At 39.8% G+C, this 18,833-nt stretch overlaps 1 long non-coding RNA gene across 1 annotated transcript in view; it reads left to right on the top strand.

Moving 5' to 3' along the window:
• LOC126094553 (uncharacterized) overlaps positions 1-18,833 on the top strand; it is a 50,904-nt gene that overhangs the window by 20,846 nt on the left and 11,225 nt on the right. The window contains exon 2 of the long non-coding RNA XR_007521847.1: positions 13,694-13,793. This is a non-coding gene — a long non-coding RNA (uncharacterized LOC126094553). The remainder of the gene's footprint in view (positions 1-13,693; positions 13,794-18,833) is intronic.

The following is an 18,833-nucleotide window of genomic DNA, read 5'->3' as shown; positions in this document are numbered from 1 at the left end:
TTTCTGATACTACGTTTATGACACTTCTAATGTCTTGTCCTTGATGTGGCGTGGTCTTAGTGCTCCATCTGGCTCATGCATCATAAAATTTTGAGTTGATTCTACCCCGTCTTATGATGCGATTGGGACGCAGCGACGGCGACAGAAAAGTGCCGAGGACAGAATGCAATACTGTTGCCTGTAGTGGATGCATTGCGCAACGCAGTGACAGAAAAGCGATTCAGTAGCTTGTAAGAACTATGCGAGACGAGATGTCTGGTAACTCCACGCTGTTATTGCTTTGTTACTGGATGACGAAGTTTTATTGCTATATACGGGGGGAAGATGAAAGCTGGAAATGCCTTCATATAAAAGTAGTAAAGCTGAAGGCAGTTACACAGCGTCGATTAAAAAATATTTGAGACGAGTTGAAAACATATTCAGCAGCTATTATCGTTTAAATAAAAGGCAGATATACATCCTGCTCAGTTGTATTAAAAATGAAATTAAACCACAGTAGCTAAGAGATGCAGTAAGTGCAGAAGAAAAAATATTTTTCACATTCACTGAAGCGAACTAAATTTCGCTCATTATTACGTCGTGCTGCACTTTCAAGACTCGGCGAGTCAGATTTACTTTCTAATACCGAATACTGCGCTACAGGTGTGAAAGTTGAAGGACTGCTGATATCATTTGCTGACTCATGTGTGTTGCTCCGTGCAGCCACTAATTCATGGTGAAAATCAATGTTATATTTTCTGTTTTTGCTTTAGCCCTATAAAGTGGTGATAATCTCCTTACAACTTCGCTGAAATGTCGGAAAAATATGTCAAGGTTATCATCTTTGTTTTCCATAAATGTTTCTAACAAATTTTGCTTCCCTTTATTTCTTTTTGTCTACATTTTTAATGTCATATCATCTATACTACCAACTTTACTGCGTTTTAGTTTCTGTACCGGAACATGACGTACATCTTTAGTTAACTGACAAGTTTCACAACTACATCCTGCTGCATTTGTTTGTTCTGTACCTTCTTTGTTTGACGCCGATTAGTCAAGTTGAAAACTTCAAACTCCATTGTCTTCTTGGTTGCTCTGTGTTGCTGGCTCCACTGATGTCACTGGAGTATTTGTTCCTCCAGATCTGTGTTGAGGAACGTGACCAAGAAACGACAGCTTTTCGTATCTCTTGGTTTTTGAGTTTTTGAGGCTACGGGGTCTGTTTCTAATTTGTTTTTCTGATTGAACCTCTGGTAACCGTCTCTTAAAATCTTCCACTTCTTCTTACAGTCGTCATATTTAAATAGAAAATATGTTAGTTACATGTTTTAATTTGTCTCAGATTCTAAGCTACAAGAAAAAGCTAACGACCTCTGTCTTTTGCATACCGTATATCCCCACCTTACTTATCGAGAATAACGGAACATGTACTGATTATAAGAATACGACTGCTGCCTGCATTGCTGCTGTTTTCTCCCCCATAACCGATATTTGAAATATTCCGTTATCGGATTCTTTACTGTAAGTACCGATATCATGATCCCGCCTACAGAAGCAGATTTCAGATGTACTGAACAAGAATTTTGGCATACAATGAATGCCCCTAACTTCGTTGTCGTGTTTAATGAAAACATGTTTGCATAAGAGCAACAGAAAAGAGTTTATCGCAGTTTTTTTAATTACAAAGATTTCTTATCAATTGTTTTGTTGGTTACAGTATTTGCAAATTGTAAATTCATTGGACAAGATGTCGGTAAGTACAAAAAAGAATCTGATAACGGAATATTTCAAGTATCGACTATGGGGAAGAAAACAGCAGCAAAGAAGTTTAATATCTCTCCAGCAAAGCATTTTCTAGGCACAACCGTGATGTTACCTCATTTCCTATTTGTAGAGGAAGCATTTGCATTCGAAATATGCAAATAATTGCATTAATGCACTTATAACTTGCAGTTTTACAAGTTGTAAGAGTTTGTAAGTTCAATTTAATTACAAAATTGTTATGGTTCATAAAAATTTGAATTATAAGCTATATTTTGACATAAAATTATTATACATTTCTCATAAAATCTTGCTTTTTCCTTCGTGTACAGTATTTGACAAACAAGAAGCACAAAGACTGCCACTGCATTCTTCACAGATGTTCTTCTTACAATTCATACATTTCATAGTGCTTTCCCTATGTTAGTTGTATGATACAGAACATCGGTTCAGCGACGAGACACCTTTTTGTACACCATATATATATATATATATATATATATATATATATATATATATATATATATATATATATTTCTTGAGAATGAACGCCTTCTATTGGTTCTTCTGCTTCGGTATACCGGATGTTGAGCAGAAAATAAAATTTCACTGTTCATTGTTGTGACGTCCATCATATTAATCCACAATTCAAATGGCCATCTACTTAATTATTGCAGATATAGTATCGAAATTTCTGGTCTACTCTCTGTGAAGTTATAGACCTTTATTGTATCTGGTTTCTTTATTGATTGAATTTGATGATTTCTTTGTCATAATACATTGTGCTAATGAGAATTACTGATTTATCTTTTTGGAAACATGACTCACCATTGTGATTTTATCTCAAGAGGCAAAAAGAAAGGAACACATTACTCTTGAGGAAGAGTGTTTCACAGTTTCACCTCATGGGGATTTCTATTTTTTTTTTTTTCAGCCACTGCATTTTGCTTCCAAAGCATCTTCTTTGCGAGCTGAATGTTAACGAATAACCTGTCAACAGTAAAATTTCTCGATGATCCTTCTATGCCTTCTGTACGATCTTTCACCACATACAACCAAAGATTTTTCCGAATAGGTTCATGGGGCTTTCTTCCTGTGTACATAATTACGTTTAAAGCATATGCAGATTTAGCATCACATAACCAAAATAACTTCATGCGATACTTAGCGAGTTTATTGGTAACAGACTGGATAAATCCGCATATTCCACGAAATGGGAGTAACTGTCCGTCAACTGTGAGGGAATCATTTCGAATCATTGTGTTTTTACACTTGTCAAGACATAGTTTGGATACACAGCGACCAACTGCAAGTCTGTCGTTTACAGATCTGGCTTCAAGGATGCGCCTGTCGTCGAACCTCATTTTCCTTGTATCATGAAATCTATTTACCGACAATGTGGTCTTACACGCAGGCTTTGTCTTTTTATGCAAGAATAATTCTCTTACACCGACATCACAACTGTTCTCAACACCAGCTAGCAGTAAAAGACCAAGAAAATCCTCCATTTCAACAAGTTAAACGTTTTTCCTTGTTTTACCATGTAAAGCAGCCACTCTTCTGCCTTCTGCATTTGTGTAGTTGATGACTTCATGTACTATTTCCTTGCAAATGAGATAGTTTCAGGCATTCTTAGCGTTATAAGTTAAAAACCAGAAGCTACACATGATGTCATCTTTATGAAGTTGTGAATAGCCGTACGAGAAGTTATTGCAGTATCTTAATTTCAAAGGTTCCGTTACGGCTAATTTATGTGCAGGAATTTCTGAGTTGTTGATGTGGCAAAATATTTTGTAGCTTTGATAACATAATACTATCTGAAGTAAACTAATTTTCCCAAACATTCGTACAAGCAGGTTCAAAGCCTGATTCTTCCCTACTTCTGTCATAAATAATATGTCCCTCTACTCACGAAGCAGCTTCTTCAAACGACTGAGTGTCAAGACTTTCTAAATTAGCTGCAGTTGCATGTACTGACTGTCTTGTTTTTCTTGATGAAGCCACAACAAAATACAAACTATTTTATATTCCGGGTATTACAGCGGTTAAAAGATGGTGTTATGAAGAATTTCGTTAACAGCTGAAAAATTTTTCTTTATTACAAAATAACCGGTTCTGGGGCCAAAGGCCGCATTATCATGGGGAACATACATGATAAAAAGCAAAAAACAGCGTCACTGTCTTTTGCAGATATTACAATTAATAAAGGAATGTCTAAAACTCACAACCTTAAAAATCATAAGCATACCCACTGCTCCCAGTCAAAATTTACTATTCAGTGAACATTGCCAAGACTATGGCGAGCGAAAGGTACCGCTGACGTGCTACATTCATTTAGGACAAATTACTGTTAGGTGAAACCTGTAGTTATAGAACCATGTTTTAAAATTTGCCTGCATCTAAAAAGAGAAAAGAAAAATGGACAGTATGACGTCATATACTAATGACTAGGAGCGTTGAGTCGCAACCTTTACAAGCGAGTATAATACAGAATTTAATTACGTACTAGTATCTAATCGTATATCTTGTTGTTACGGTCTTCAGTCCAGAGACTGGTTGACGTAGCTCTGTATGCTACCCTATACTGTGCAAGGTTCTTCATCTTTGAGTAACTACTGCAACCTACATTTTACTGAATCTGCTTAGTGTATTCATCCCTCGGTCTCCCTCTGCGATTTTTACCCTCCACGCATTCCTCCAATACTAAATTGGTGATCCCTTGACGCCCCAGAATGTGTCCTACCAACCGATTCCTTCTTCTAGTCAAGTTGTGCCACAAATTCCTCTTCTGGCCAATTCTGCTCAGTACCTCCTCATTAGTTACGTCATCTACCCATCTACTCTTCAGCCTTCTTCTGTTGCACCACAGTTCGAAAGCTTCTACTCTCTTCTAGTCTAAACTATTTATCATCCATGTTTCACTTTCATACATGGCTACACTCCATACAAATACCTTCACAAAGGATTTCCTGACACCTAAATCTATACTCGTTGTTAACAAATTTCTCCTCTTTAGAAATGCTTTCCTTGCATTCCCAGTCTGCATTTTATATCCTCTCTCCTTCGACCATCATCAGTTATTTTGCTCCCCAAATAGCAAAACTCATTTACCACTTTAAGTGTCTCATTTCCTAATCTAATCCCCACAGCATAACATGAATTAATGCGACTACATTTCATTACCCTTGTTTTGTTCTTGTTGATGTTAATTTTATATCCTACTTTCATGGCACTGTCCATTCCGTTCAACTGCTCCTCCCGGTCATTTGTTGTCTCCGACAGAATTAGAATGTCATCAGCAAACCTCAAAGTTTTTGTTTCTTCTCCGTGGATTTTAATTCCTATTCCGAATTTTTCTTTTGTTTCTTTCACTGCTTGCTCAAAATCCAGATTGAGTAACATCGGGGATAGGCTACAACCGTGTCTCACTCCCTTCTCAACCACTGCTTGCTTTTCATGCCCCTCGACTCTTATAACTGTCATCTGGTTTCTGTACAAATTGTAAATAGCCTTCCGCACCCTGTATTTGACGTCTGGCACCTTTAGAATTTGAAACAGAGTATTCCAGCCAACTTCGTCAAAAGCTTTCTCTAAGTCTACAAATGCTAGAAACGTAGGTTTGCCTTTCCATAATCTATCTTCTAAGATAAATCGTAGGGTCAGTTTTGCCTCGCATGTTCCAACATTTCGACGGAATCGAAACTGATCTTTCCCGAGATCGTCTTCTACCAGTTTTCCTATTCGTCTGTACAGAATGCGTCTTAGTGTTTTGCAGCCGTGTCTTATTAAACTGATAGTTCGGTAATTCTCACACCGGTCAACACCTGCTTTCTTTCTGATTGGAATTATTATATTCTTCTTGAAATCTGAGGGTATTTCGCCTGTCTCATACATCATGCTCACCAGATGGTAGAATTGTCATGGTTGGCTCGCCCAAGGCTATCAGTAGTGATGATGGAATGTTGTCTAATCGTATAAACAATCTAAATTAACAAGAATGCTGTAGTCCTTTAAATCTAATTGGTTATTCAACGTGAACTGTGCATTTTTATATCTTAGGTATTATTACATAATAAAGTTTCGTATTATTCCAACTTGAATAAGAAGTGGCCCAGTGGTCCTCGTCACATGGACAGCTTCCGTTACGGCAGCCTCTTTCTCGTTCGTGCGGTCCACTTTTACTTTGTCCAAACACAGAGCTGCCCGCCATCACAGCGGTAACACACTTCAACCTGATTAAATCCACCTAGTAATTTGTATAGCCACGCGACTAATCGTGTTAGCAGTTTTTTATCGCCAATCCGGCCCCTTGAGAAACTTTTACCATGCAGTCACTAAAAATATATTTCTTTTCTCTTATTAGATGCAGGCAAATTTTAAAACATGGCTCTGTAACCGCATGTTTCACCTACCGGCTATCTGTACTAAATGAATGGAGCACGTCTTTGTTCCATTTGGTTTGCCATAGTATTGACAATATTCGGCAAATAGTAAATTTTGACTTGGAGTCATAGGTACGCTTATGATCTAACGTTTTGAGTATATTGTAGACAGTCCTTAATTAATTTTAATATCGGAAAAATTTGGTGACATTGTACTTTGCTTTTTTACCGTGTAGGTTGCACCTGATGAAGCGCCTGTAGGCCGCGAAACCGGTTGTGCTTTAATGAAAAATTTTTTACCAGCTCTTAGCGGAACACTTCCTAACATCATGACAAAATACGTGCCTCTCGAACAACAGTAGATACAAAATTAAACAAATCATGACGGAAACAATACCGGCATTGGTGCAACTAAACTAGGTATGACAGTGACAGTAGCAACACAGGACAAGAATAAAGTGCAACAATAAAGCATGTGACCTCGAAAAGGTCAAAGGCGTACCGCCACCTTTAATAAATAGAGGCAATGTCTGTTGTTTTTTCTCTTATACTGGTACTACAATTACAATTACTGCTGCTGCTGCTGCTGCTGCTAACACCAACACTACCTCTACTACAGTCTGGAGCCGCGCGACCGCTACTGTCGCAGGTTCGAATCCTGCTTCGGGTATGGATCTGTGTGGTGTCCTTAGGTTAGTTAGGTTTAAGTAGTTCCAAGTTCTAGTCCCATCGTGCTCAGAGCCATCTGAACCATTTTTGAACCTCTACTACGGTTATTATTGAATTAATAACGAATGTCAGTATGGAATAGAGATCACGTATAACTAGAAGGTGGCTTCCGAAGTTCTCCACATCAGTTGATGGTGTCTTGTCAAATGTATTGAATTATGCAAAAAAAAAAAAAGAAACTGAAAAACAATTTACGTCAAACTTGATGAGAGGCATGCGAAAGGGTAAGCGGAAGAATATTGGAAATGATTTTGAATACAAATCACGAATTATTAGATACTTTTAAAATTAAGACCTTCAAGGGCATTGTAAGGGTAAGTCTGAGGCCACAGGAATGGAGTTTTTCTTAAATGGACGACGGACTGCAGCTAGATGCAGAGTCCCGTAGCTATGCAGCTAGCTGCAGAACGAAATGCGAAATGCCAAATATCGATTTATATGCTGTGCCTCGAAAAGGCTGTTTTATGCAAAAGAATCAAAGCTGCATCCGTCTATATAGTAGTTGCTCACTGAAACTTTTACTTTTCTGGTAAAAGATGAAAAAGACAATTCGGATTTGCGTTTGTTCTGTGCTGTGCAGTCTTTCTCATTGGAGTTTGAGGAAACTGTTCAGTTAAACAAAAATAAAAAAGGATTTTTGTGGATTTTATAGTCATCTTGATTGAACAGACTTTATTTACTTTATTGCGCAAACTTATCGTGGTACTTCGAAGTAAAATGAAACACAACGCTTATTTTGAAAAGTATGCAGAAAAATGTCGTCGCTGTGCAGTTTACGTTAAGTGCATTTTAGGACATGCACTGCTGCGTTCCAAGTGTAACTCACATATGGTAATTGTTTTTAACTCTGGAAGGACATAAGTTACACATATCGGCGTTTGGCTCCTATGGACTATGATGCGCCACACTCGGGGCTATGGCCACCTGCTACGTGGAGATGTACCTCCTGTTTGTCTTTCGTATATGGTTAATGAGGTCATTTATAGTCAGACGTTAAGTTACCATTGCAGTAGAATTATCTTAATTTTAAAACTAGAGACTGACATTCGCAGATCCAGCGCAGAGTTATCTGTATGATGTATTCTTTTCCGTTTTTGCATTGATTTATTCAAGAAACGTTTAGTAATTGTTACTGTTTTTTAAGAAAAGCAAGCAAGGCGAACTAGCAACAATGAACCCTGAGACTAAGTGATGTTAGACATTGAAGATACCAAAGAAAAGAAGTTTACTGGTCGTTGTAGTACAGTGAGAATATTCTCAGAATGGAGATGGTTTGCTTCGAAGCCGTGAGCAGTTCATGAAAGTGGAATGAATTTGTTTTTATTTTTTTCCTTCTTCTTTTCAGCTAGTAGTCATGATGAATATTCGATACTGTGCTGTAGTGGCTTACGCAGGGCTGAAAGTTTTAACATAGAGGAAATTACACCGCAAGTAGTGGATGTATCCAGTTGGAAGCAGCTGGTTACTACAAGTGGCTTTTTACGTTTTGCTTAACGAACTAGGAGAGGATGAACTAAAATTTTTTAGCTCCTTCAGAATGACTGCTTCAGGTTTCGATAAATTGCATTACATGCTTAGAAAGGCATTGGCTATGTCTTCAGTAGAAATTTCCGCTACGACTGTAAGGAAAATGCTAGTACATTACATTACTATTCCGTCACAACCAAAACTTATCGTAGCTCAAAAAAAGCAACTCAGTAATGTCTATCACTATTTTAATAAGACTTACAGGTTAAATTTTTTGGAAACAGGTTATGATAAGGGTATTAAAAGAACAATATGAATTCTTTTTTCTCTATAGTGAGGCAATACTGACCCTACGACTTATCTTAGAGAATAGATAAAGGAAAGGCAAACCTACGTTTCTAGCATTTGTAGACTTAGAGAAAGCTTTTTAAATGTTGACTGTAATACTTTCAAATTCTGGGTCAAATATGGGGAGCGGAAGGCTATTTACAATTTGCACAGTAACAGATGGTAGTTATAAGAATCGAGGGGCGTAAAAGGGAAGCAGTGGTTGAGAAGGGCGTGAGACAGGGTTGTGGCCTATCTCCGATGTTATTAGATCTGTATATTGAGCAAGCAGTAAAGGAAACAAAAGAAAAATTTGGAGTAGGAATTAAAATCCATGGAGAAGAAATAAAAACTTAGGTTTGCCAACGACATTGTAATTCTTTCAGTGACAGCAAAGGACCTGGAAGAGAAATTGAACGGAATTGGCAGTGTCTTGAAAGGAGGATATAAGATGAACACCAACAAAAGCAAAGCGAGAAAATTGGAATGTAGCCGAATTAAATCAGGCGAAACTGAGGGAATTAGATTAGGAAATGAGATCCTTAAAGAAGTAGATGAGTTTGGCTATTTGGGAAGCAAAATAACTGATGTCGGAGTAGAGACGATGTAAAATGTAGACTGACAATGGCAAGGAAAACGTTTCCGAAGAACAGAAATTTGTTAACATCGAGTGTGAGGAAGTCTTTTCTGAAAGTATTTGCATGGATTAGATTAGATTAGATTAGTACTTGTTCCACAGATCATAAATACGACACTTCTTAATGATGTGGAACGTGTCAGGTTAATAAAAGGTGCCTATACAAGATATTACGTTACACAAAATATTACATGACACTTAATATTTTTAATTTTTTGTGGGGGTTCGGGAAATTACCCATTTACTATATCCAAAAATTCATCTAATGAGTAGAAGGAGTTGCCATTAAGAAATTCTTTTATTTATTTTTTTAAATGCTATATGTCTATCTGTCACACTTTTGTTGCTATTAGGTAAGTGACCAAAGACTTTTGCGCCAACATAATTTACCCCCTTCTGAGCCAAAGTTAGATTTAACCTTGAGTAGTGAAGATCATTCTTTCTCCTAGTGTTGTAGCTTTCGAATTCGTTCGGATTGTTAATAACAAATTTCATAAGTGAATGTATGTATTGTGAGGCTACAGTGAAGATCTCTAGCTCTTTAAATAAGTATCTGCAGGATGATCTTGGATGAACTCCAGCAATTATTCTGATTACACGCTGTTGTGCAATGAACACGCTTTTTCTAAATGATGACTTGCCCCAGAATATGATGGCATACGAAAGCACTGAATGAAAATAGGCATGATAAGCTAATTTATTGAGATGTATATCGCTAAAATTTGCAATGACCCTAATAGCATAAGTAGAACTCAACGTTTCAGCAGATCTTCAGTGTGTTTTTTCCAGTTCAGCCCCTCATCAATGCATACATCTAGAAATTTTGAATATTCTACCTTAGCTACCGAATTCTGATCGAAGCCTATATTTATTAATGGTGTCATTCCATATACTATGTGGAACTGTATGTACTGTGTTTTGTCAAATTTTAATAAGAGCCCATTTGCAGAGAACCACTTAATGATTTTCTGAAAAACATCGTTTACAATTCCACCAGTTAATTCTTGTCTGTTGGATGAGATATATATACTTGTATTATCGGCAAAAAGTACCAGCTTTGCATCTTCGTGAATATAGAATGGCAAGTCATTAATATATAGTAAGAACAGCAGAGGACCCTAGACCGAACCTTGTGACACCCCATTCTTGATTGTTCCCCAGTTTGAGAAATCACCAGTGTTCTTGCGTATTATGTGAACTGATTAATTCAAGTTTCTGCACTCTTCCAGTTAGGTATGATTTAAACCATTTGGGCGCTGTCCCATTCATACCACAGTATTTGAGCTTTTCTAGAAGTATTTCACGATTTACACAGCCAAAAGCCTTTGAGTGATCACAAAAAATCCCAACGGGTGACTTCTGGTTACTCAGAGCATTTAATACTTCATTATTGAAAGTATATATAGCATTTTCCGTTGAAAAACCTTTCTGGAAACCAAACTGACATTTTGTTAAAACTTTATTTTTACAAAGGTATGAAGCTACTTTACAATACACTACTTTTTCAAGAATTTTGGATAAGGCAGTCGGAAGAGAGATTGGGCGGTAGTTGTTGACATCAGACATATCCTCTTTTTTATGCAGTGGTTTAACAATGACATACTTCAGTCTATCTGGGAAAATACTCTGCTTCAGAGAGCTATTACATATGTGGCTAAGAATCCCACTTATCTCTTGGGAACAAGCTTTTATTATCCTGCTGGAAATGCCATCAATTCCATGTGAGCTTTTATTCTTAAGAGAGTTTATTATCTTCCTAAGTTCAGAAGGAGAGGTGGGTGGAATTTCAATTGTATCAAATGGTGTGGGTAAGGCCTCTTCCATTAACTGCCTTGCTTCTTCTAATGAACATTTAGATCCTATTTTCTCTACAACATTTAAAAAAAATGATTATTCAAAGTGTTTTTGACTTCCTGCTTGTTGTTTGTCAAGTTTCCATTCGTTTTGGTGGTAATGTCGTCATCCTGTACTCTTGGTTACCCTGTCTCCCTTGTAATAATGTTCCAAATTGTTTTAATTTTGTTATCAGAGGTATTAATCTCAGACATGATGCACATGAGTGTAGCCGTGTATGGAAGTGAAGCATGGACAGTAAATAGTTTAGACAAGAAGAGAATAGAAGCTTTCGAAATGTGATGCTACAGAAGAACACTGCAGATTAAATGGCTAGAGCACATAACTAATGAGGAGGTGGTGAACAGAATTGGGGAGAAGAGGAATTTGTGGCACAACTTGACCAGAAGAAGGGATCGGTTGATAGGACACGTACTCAGTCATCAAGGACCATCATTTTAGTATTGGAGGGAAGCGCGAAGGGTAAAAATCATAGAGGGAGACCAAGGCATGAATACCCTAAACAGATGCAGAAGGATGTAGGTTGCAGTAGTTACTTGGAGATGAAGAAGCTTGCACAAGATAGAGTAGCATGGAGAGCTGTATCAAACAAGTTTGTGGGCTGTAATCCGCAACAACAACAGTGGTTCAAAATAAAAAATTACAAGTAAATCTGTCTTATTTTAATATGAGATAGATCAATAATCTTTTAATGAAGGTAACAGAGTGGACATGCAAAAGGAGGAAGAAATTAAGTCTTTTTAGCTCACTTTTATGAAAAACATCGTTAACTCAGAATCAGAATCAACACATTCTTATGAAAATGAAAGCGAATGTTCTATAGGCACACAGTTTTTTAAGCTGATACTAGTGAGATTGTATCTGTCCTAACTGAGTAGCTGCATTCATTTTAAATATTTCCTGGTGTATGTAGCGTCTGAAAACGTTCTGGGCGTAGTGCATGCATTGGTGTACGTCCATTATTAGAATCTGTGTGTCGATTTTCAGTATGGCTAGGGGCACTTTGTGGGAGGCACTTCGTATACATAGGCGTGGAAACGGAGGACGCTACACTCATTATTGTCTGTCAGCCGGCCACTCCGTCTCCACTACTGACTGCCGTCGGCTGGCCGTTCTTCGCACATCTGCCGCACCGCCAGTGTGAACTGCCCAATTGATTCTCGTGCGCCATGGCACTGAGGCTGCCGCCATTCAGTTTCCGTGTCGCTATGGGCGATGAGTCCCGAAATTGGCGAAATTCCGCAGCAGCAGTCGTTCCATCCGTTGCGGACTGCTGCATTCACCCCTTGCACCACAGCAGTGCTTACGTTTACCGCGCAGATGAGATTCACAAGACATTCCGCCCCTATGAACCCAGCCTAAGACGGTACCATTTGGTGGGGTGCCACCTTAAGCCATTTGACCTGTTAGATTTTCTGTCAGCGTTTTCTTTCGTAGCCGAAAACCTGCAGTCATAAGGGGCCAGGGACTTTCATCCCCTCCCGCTAGCTACTGAGTAGGAAGGCTTTGGCCTTCGACGAGCTGAGAGTGGGATTTGCTCATAGACCCACTAACTGAGACTTTTTAGGTTTTAATTGACTTCAGGTAGTAGAAACCTTGAGATCATACCAACATTTGACTACCATACAGAATGGATGGGACTATTTGAAACGGCGATTGAAACGTTGCGGTCAGCTTTCCTGCAGTTTTGGACGTCTACTGACCATCAAGTGGTGGCTTCAGCTGTATATGTCATACATCAAGAATCTTGTGGATCCATTTGGCGCCGAACTGAGGCCATTATTAAGGCTAGAGGCGGTGTTACACCGTTCATAGGATAACATCACCTGCGGCAATCCAAATGTTTGGCCGGAGTGCTCTGCCTGATTACTGTCACACGACTTTCAGAAAGGAAATTGGTTGTATCACATTCTTTACTGTTCTACTTAAGAGTTTAGCTGTCGTTGTTAGGTTGTTTAGGGCAGCCAAATGGTTCAAATGGCTCTGAGCACTATGGGACTTAACATCTGTGGTCATCAGTCCCCTATAACTTAGAACTACTTAAACCTAACTAACCTAAGGACATCACACACATCCATGCCCGAGGCAGGATTCGAACCTGCGACCATAGCAGTCGCGCGGTTCCGGACTGAGCGCCTAGAACCGCTAGACCTCCACGGCCGGCTTAGGGCAGCCGACTTCGTGGTTATTAGTGCTCTAAAATGTTTGAGTAGTGTAGTCTATGCCATAATTATAATTATATGCACCACATAAAATTTTTTGTTTAGTTATGATGTAGCATTGTTTGAGATTCATTGCTCCTTTGTCATTTTTGCTCTGTCTTAGGATTAAAATAAGCTTTCTATTCTTAAACTAGATCGTAGAAAAACAGTGCTGTTTGTCAAAAACTAATTAATAAACATTTCCTGCGTTTTGTCTTGACTGATAATCTTCCGACGGCCCATAAATCTACAGGACGTTGCCCATGATTTCTTAATTGACATTAGTCGACAGTCTGGTAACTTAAAGCATCCTGTTATGATGACTAGTTACACAAGTGTAGTTTTCTTCATTCCAGGTCCGCCGCCTTGCTAGAGGAAGCAATGAGTACAGCAATCTTCGTTCTGTTCCTGGCCTTGATCATCGGGATATGCACTGACATCTTCACTGCTACAGTGGTAATTTCGTTTCACCTTTCCAATTGAGTCAGAACATGTTGAGTCATCAGTTCTTCGATGAGTACGAGGGCATCGGTCTCGAAATGGAAATCAAAGTGAAAGTAAAAAATCTTTAATTTGCTACCTTTAGCTACATCTTCTAGCTACTTCTCTGCTCCGACTTAAACATTTGTCGTAGCGCGGTACTAACATTTCAATACCCTCTTCATGAAAGTTTGTGCTCATTGCCAGTTCTCTATGTTGATTGGCAAAATTGTGACCTAATTGTCAGAGGTTCATGTGAGCAAAGAGATGAAAATCAGACGGAACCAAGTCTAGGCTGTATGCTGAGTTATCATACGCTTCCCGTAAAAGACGGTGTAGTAGTGTCGTTGTTGCAACTACAGTACAGTACAGTGAAGAAGTAAACGTATAACAGTTACGTCACGTGGGCTGCATAAAATCAGGCGGCACACCTCAGCAGGCACTTCACACTTGGCAGGAGGCTCTATTGTTCTAATCATTTTTACATGCTTGCTGTGCATTCAGAATTAAAAAGTGTGATGTGATGCCATCGATGGGCATACTAGAGGCACTGCACAAAGCTTACTTGGGGTTTCTGTGTGTTTTTAATTTTGGGATCGATCGGAGGTTCAAAAAAATAGCCCTCGTGTAATATACATCTGTAGCTAATCTTTTCATCTGCTTGTATATTCTAAAATTAAAACCCCCGAAAATCTGTACTGCATTTTCCAATTTTTTCCTAAAGCAACTTATTTTACATTATACATTTCGTTACTTCCAGAGCCAAGGGAACCCTTCTTGAGCGTCTATAGCTACCTCTTTACCGACGGGAAGTTAAATACTAATCTCCAGCTCCTCCTCCTCTTGAACACATGAACATACGAGCCACTAATGTGTCCATTCATCTGTTGACGACTGCTTTGGTCGTCTGTTCTTCACAGTGTGGTGGAGCAAGTTGTCAATGTACGAGATTGAACGCGTGAAAATGGCAGAGTTACATCGCAAATATCATGGGGTCTTGAACAACAAGTTACATATAAATTCTGAATATAGATTTGCTCTAGTGTGGAAACGTGATCTCAGTATCAAATTTGCATGAATAGTTTTCTTTTAGAAATTATTGTATAATTTGTATTTATACCCGAATGAGATTTTCACTCTGCAGCGGAGTGTGCGCTGATATGAAACTTCCTGGCAGATTAAAACTGTGTGCCTGACTGATACTCGAACTCGGGACCTATGCCTTTCGCGGGTAAGTGCTCTACCATCTGAGCTACCGAAGTACGACTCACGCCCAGTACTCACAGCTTTACTTCTGCCAGTATCTCGTCTCCTACCTTCCAAACTTTACAGAAGCTATCCTGCGAACCTTGCAGAACTAGCACTCCCGAAAGAAAGGATATTGCGGAGACATGGCTTAGCCACAGCCTGGGGGATGTTTCCAGAATGAGATTTTCACTCTGCAGCGGAGTGTGCGCTGATATGAAACTTCCTGGCAGATTAAAACTGTGTGTAGAACCTCCAAAATGTTGTCGGCGAAGTTGGGGTTCACCCCGTATAATGGTATCATTCCCGATATGTTTTCAGGTCCAAATAAGGAATAAAAAAAGAGGTAAATCGCCCAAACCTTGCGATGCCACTAGGGAAAATCGTTATTGCAGCTTGTCAGCGCTGACTCAGTATGGCATGTTTCTGCGGATGGATGTCAACCACTGTAACCTGAATGGTTTCGTTAGAATTATAGGACGATTTCTTCACTAGGAAATTATACCATGAAGAACTGGCTGCAGTTCCCATGGTAAAAGTGTTGATTGTGTTTCAAGTGGTCTGTAGGTAACAGTAACAGCGCTATCGTTAGAATTATATGGATGGAAACAGTTTTGCGCAAATACCACTGTCGTAACAAACGCAACTGACATCAGCAGCCAAATAGTTCATGCGCATTAGCGGTACTATTGTGGCCCACTAACAAAATCATGTTTGCTGGTGGAAGCTGTGGTCTGACCTGCACATTAAGATGTTCCATCTAGATAACCAAGTAAATTTATTACTGTTCACATAGAGATGTGTTACGTATCTGGGTTATTCGGAAAGTGTACAAATTCAAAAGAACCTGATTATATACCCAGTTTTAAAATGTCACAAACACATTACCTCTGTTTCGGATCCTTTCATTAATATTCACAAAATCCAGCAAAGCCACGTGGCATTTGAAGCTCACTCCTGAACAATTCTACTGCCACCAACATACAATGCGCGGAGGGACCACTGAGATAAGACGACAAGATAGGAGATCGGGCTCACACGGAGGTATACAGACAGTCGTTTTTCCCTCTCTCTGTTTGCGTGTGGAACAGGAAAGGAGATGACTAGTAGCGACACAGGGTACCAGCCGTTACGCACCATACGATAGCTTTGGGAGTAGATGTACTTCAACAACTGATAACATCTGTCAGCTGAGCTGCATATTTGTGTTCGTGTATTATTTACACATATAATTTTCCCTTACCTAATATAAATCGTCTACAGAAATAAGCCATGATTTAATATAACCACTAGCACTACGGAAGGCAGTAGTTTCTCTATACCGGTACCTATTGAGCATATCCCCCTAGCTGGAACCACGTTATCAAGATCCAGTCTACGAAATTTATAACAAGCCTTACCTGTACATCTTGAGTAACTGATAAGAATAATCGCATACACTAGTCACGACAAGAAAATTACACCGACGGAAAAAAAATCGCAGTACCAAGAAGGAATTATGTGACATAAACTAAAGATGGTAGGCGTGATTCCACATCTGAAAGATGATGTCTACTCAAATTTCGCACTAGTCGGATAACGGAGGTGCGAGCGTCGCCGCTGTGGATGCAAATCAGGTTTGCTTTAAATACACGCTCTTACGGTCGCGTGCGTCTCTTACCTTTGCAAGTGGTGAGCTGATGGCAGTCAATAATGGCTGTAAGGTGACAAACACGCCATTATCAGCGCCTCGCTGATTTTGACCTAGCTCGAGAAATAGGGCCAGACGTCCCGTCTGCGATATTGCAGAATGCAGCCACTGTACATGATTTGCTGGAAGCGGTGGTCACGAGAATGTGCTGTCGGAAGGAGACCGATCTCTGGACGGCCACATGGGACTACCGCGAGGGAAGCCCATCGTGTTCGGTGTATGGTTCTGGCACATTGTCCTGCATCTACAGCAGCAATTTGAGCAACAGTTGGCACCACAGCGACATAAGGAACTGTTAGAAATCGGTTACTTCTAGTGCAGCTCGGAGGCAGACGTCCTGTAGCGTGCATTTGTGACTTCGATGGCGTCAAGCGAGAGCTCATTGGAGGCGGGGTCGAAGTCTGTCATGTTTTCTGATGAAAGCTGTCTCTACCTCGGGCCAGCGATGGTCGTGTGTTACTGACATGGAGACCAGTTGAGGACCTGCATCCGAGCTGTCTGCGTGCTGGAGGCATTAGACCTACTTCTTAAGTTATGGTTTGGCCTGCGATTTCGTGAATCAGGAGCACTGTCGAGACTGTCCCATGCACTCTTACTGCAAAACTGTGCGTCAGTCTGATGATTCATCCTTTTGTGCTGCCATTCATGAGTTTTTCAACACAATAACGCACCCACATACCGCTGTTGTAACCAAACCTGCTCTACAGAGCGGTGACATGTTATGACGACCACCACGTGAGATGATGTTTGATAGTGGAAGTGTTTTCCGGTCGACATTAGCATCAGAGGTAATATTATAGTACCTTATCACCAACACGATGAAAACTGCCTGCCACTCACGGAGAAATGGCTCCACAGGACGCTTCAATAAGACGTTAGCAGACTGCTCTCGATGTCCATTGACGGTGAAGACACATCGGGATAGAGCTCCGCTCATCGTGAGATTTACATACAACACAGCAAAATAAGGTTCTGCTCCACAATCGAAAGACCGAAATGACAATGAATACCCTGCTCCCATTTCAACTAAACCATACACAAGATGGCTGTGTCAAACATGTCATTATCATGGCCGAAGTAATATGGAAGCTGGCTTGAATATGGACTCTAAACGACCAGGAGAAAGATCGGGAGCATTACGAGTAGAACTTTAGGCACCAGCCTGTATGATTGAGCCTGGGAGGCTTGGCATGGATTTTTACGCATGTGAGGAAAGAGTGACTCTGGGAATAGTTACTAAGGCACATCCTTCATCGCTTTTCGGATGAGGTCTTTTATAAAGTCGAGGTTTATCACCTTCCATATAGATTTCAAAAGCTCATAGACGCCATCCATGGTCTCTGAATGAAGCCCCACTACAGTCCATAGGAGCGATCCTTGAAGTGAAAAACTATTACTTTAGTAATTCGAAAGGACAATCGCCACACAGTTATTACAAACAAAAGAGTGGCTTTCATAACACCACAATAATTACGAAATAAAATGTCACCTGATTTCCTTGTGAGAAGTAGTGGGTGCAAATTAGCTTCCACACTATCTTCACGTATCACATTATTTATCTGTCCAAAGAATGGTTTGATGCAACTCTCCATACTACTCGACCTTGTGCAAGCCTCTTCATCTCTGAGTAACTACTGCACCTTTTGAATCTGCTTACTTTATTCATCTCTTGGTCTCCCTCTACGATTTTTATCTCCCACGCTTCCCTCCAGTACTAAATTGGTGATCGTTTGATGTCTCATAATGTGTCCTACCAACCGATCCCTTCTTTTAGTCAAGTTGTGCTACAAATTTCTCTTCTCCCCAATTCTATTCAGTACCTCCTCATTAGTTACGTGACCTACCCATCCAATTTTCAACATTCTTCTGTGGCATCACATTTCAAAAGCTTCTATTCTCTTCTTGTCTAAACTGTTTATCGTCCATGTTTCACTTCCTATACATGGCTGCACTACAAATACTATGAGGAAGGACTTCCTGGGCCGTCCGCTGTTGACGAGCGGTTCTAGATGCTTCAGTCCGGAACCGCGCTACTGCTATGGTCGCAGGTTCGAATCCTGCCTCGGCCATGGATCTGTGTG

Source organism: Schistocerca cancellata, chromosome 8, assembly GCF_023864275.1.
Source record: "Schistocerca cancellata isolate TAMUIC-IGC-003103 chromosome 8, iqSchCanc2.1, whole genome shotgun sequence".
In the NCBI taxonomy this organism is placed as follows: domain Eukaryota; kingdom Metazoa; phylum Arthropoda; class Insecta; order Orthoptera; family Acrididae; genus Schistocerca; species Schistocerca cancellata.
The sequence above is the reverse complement of the archived record's forward strand: the minus strand, read 5'-3'. Positions and strand labels throughout refer to the sequence as shown.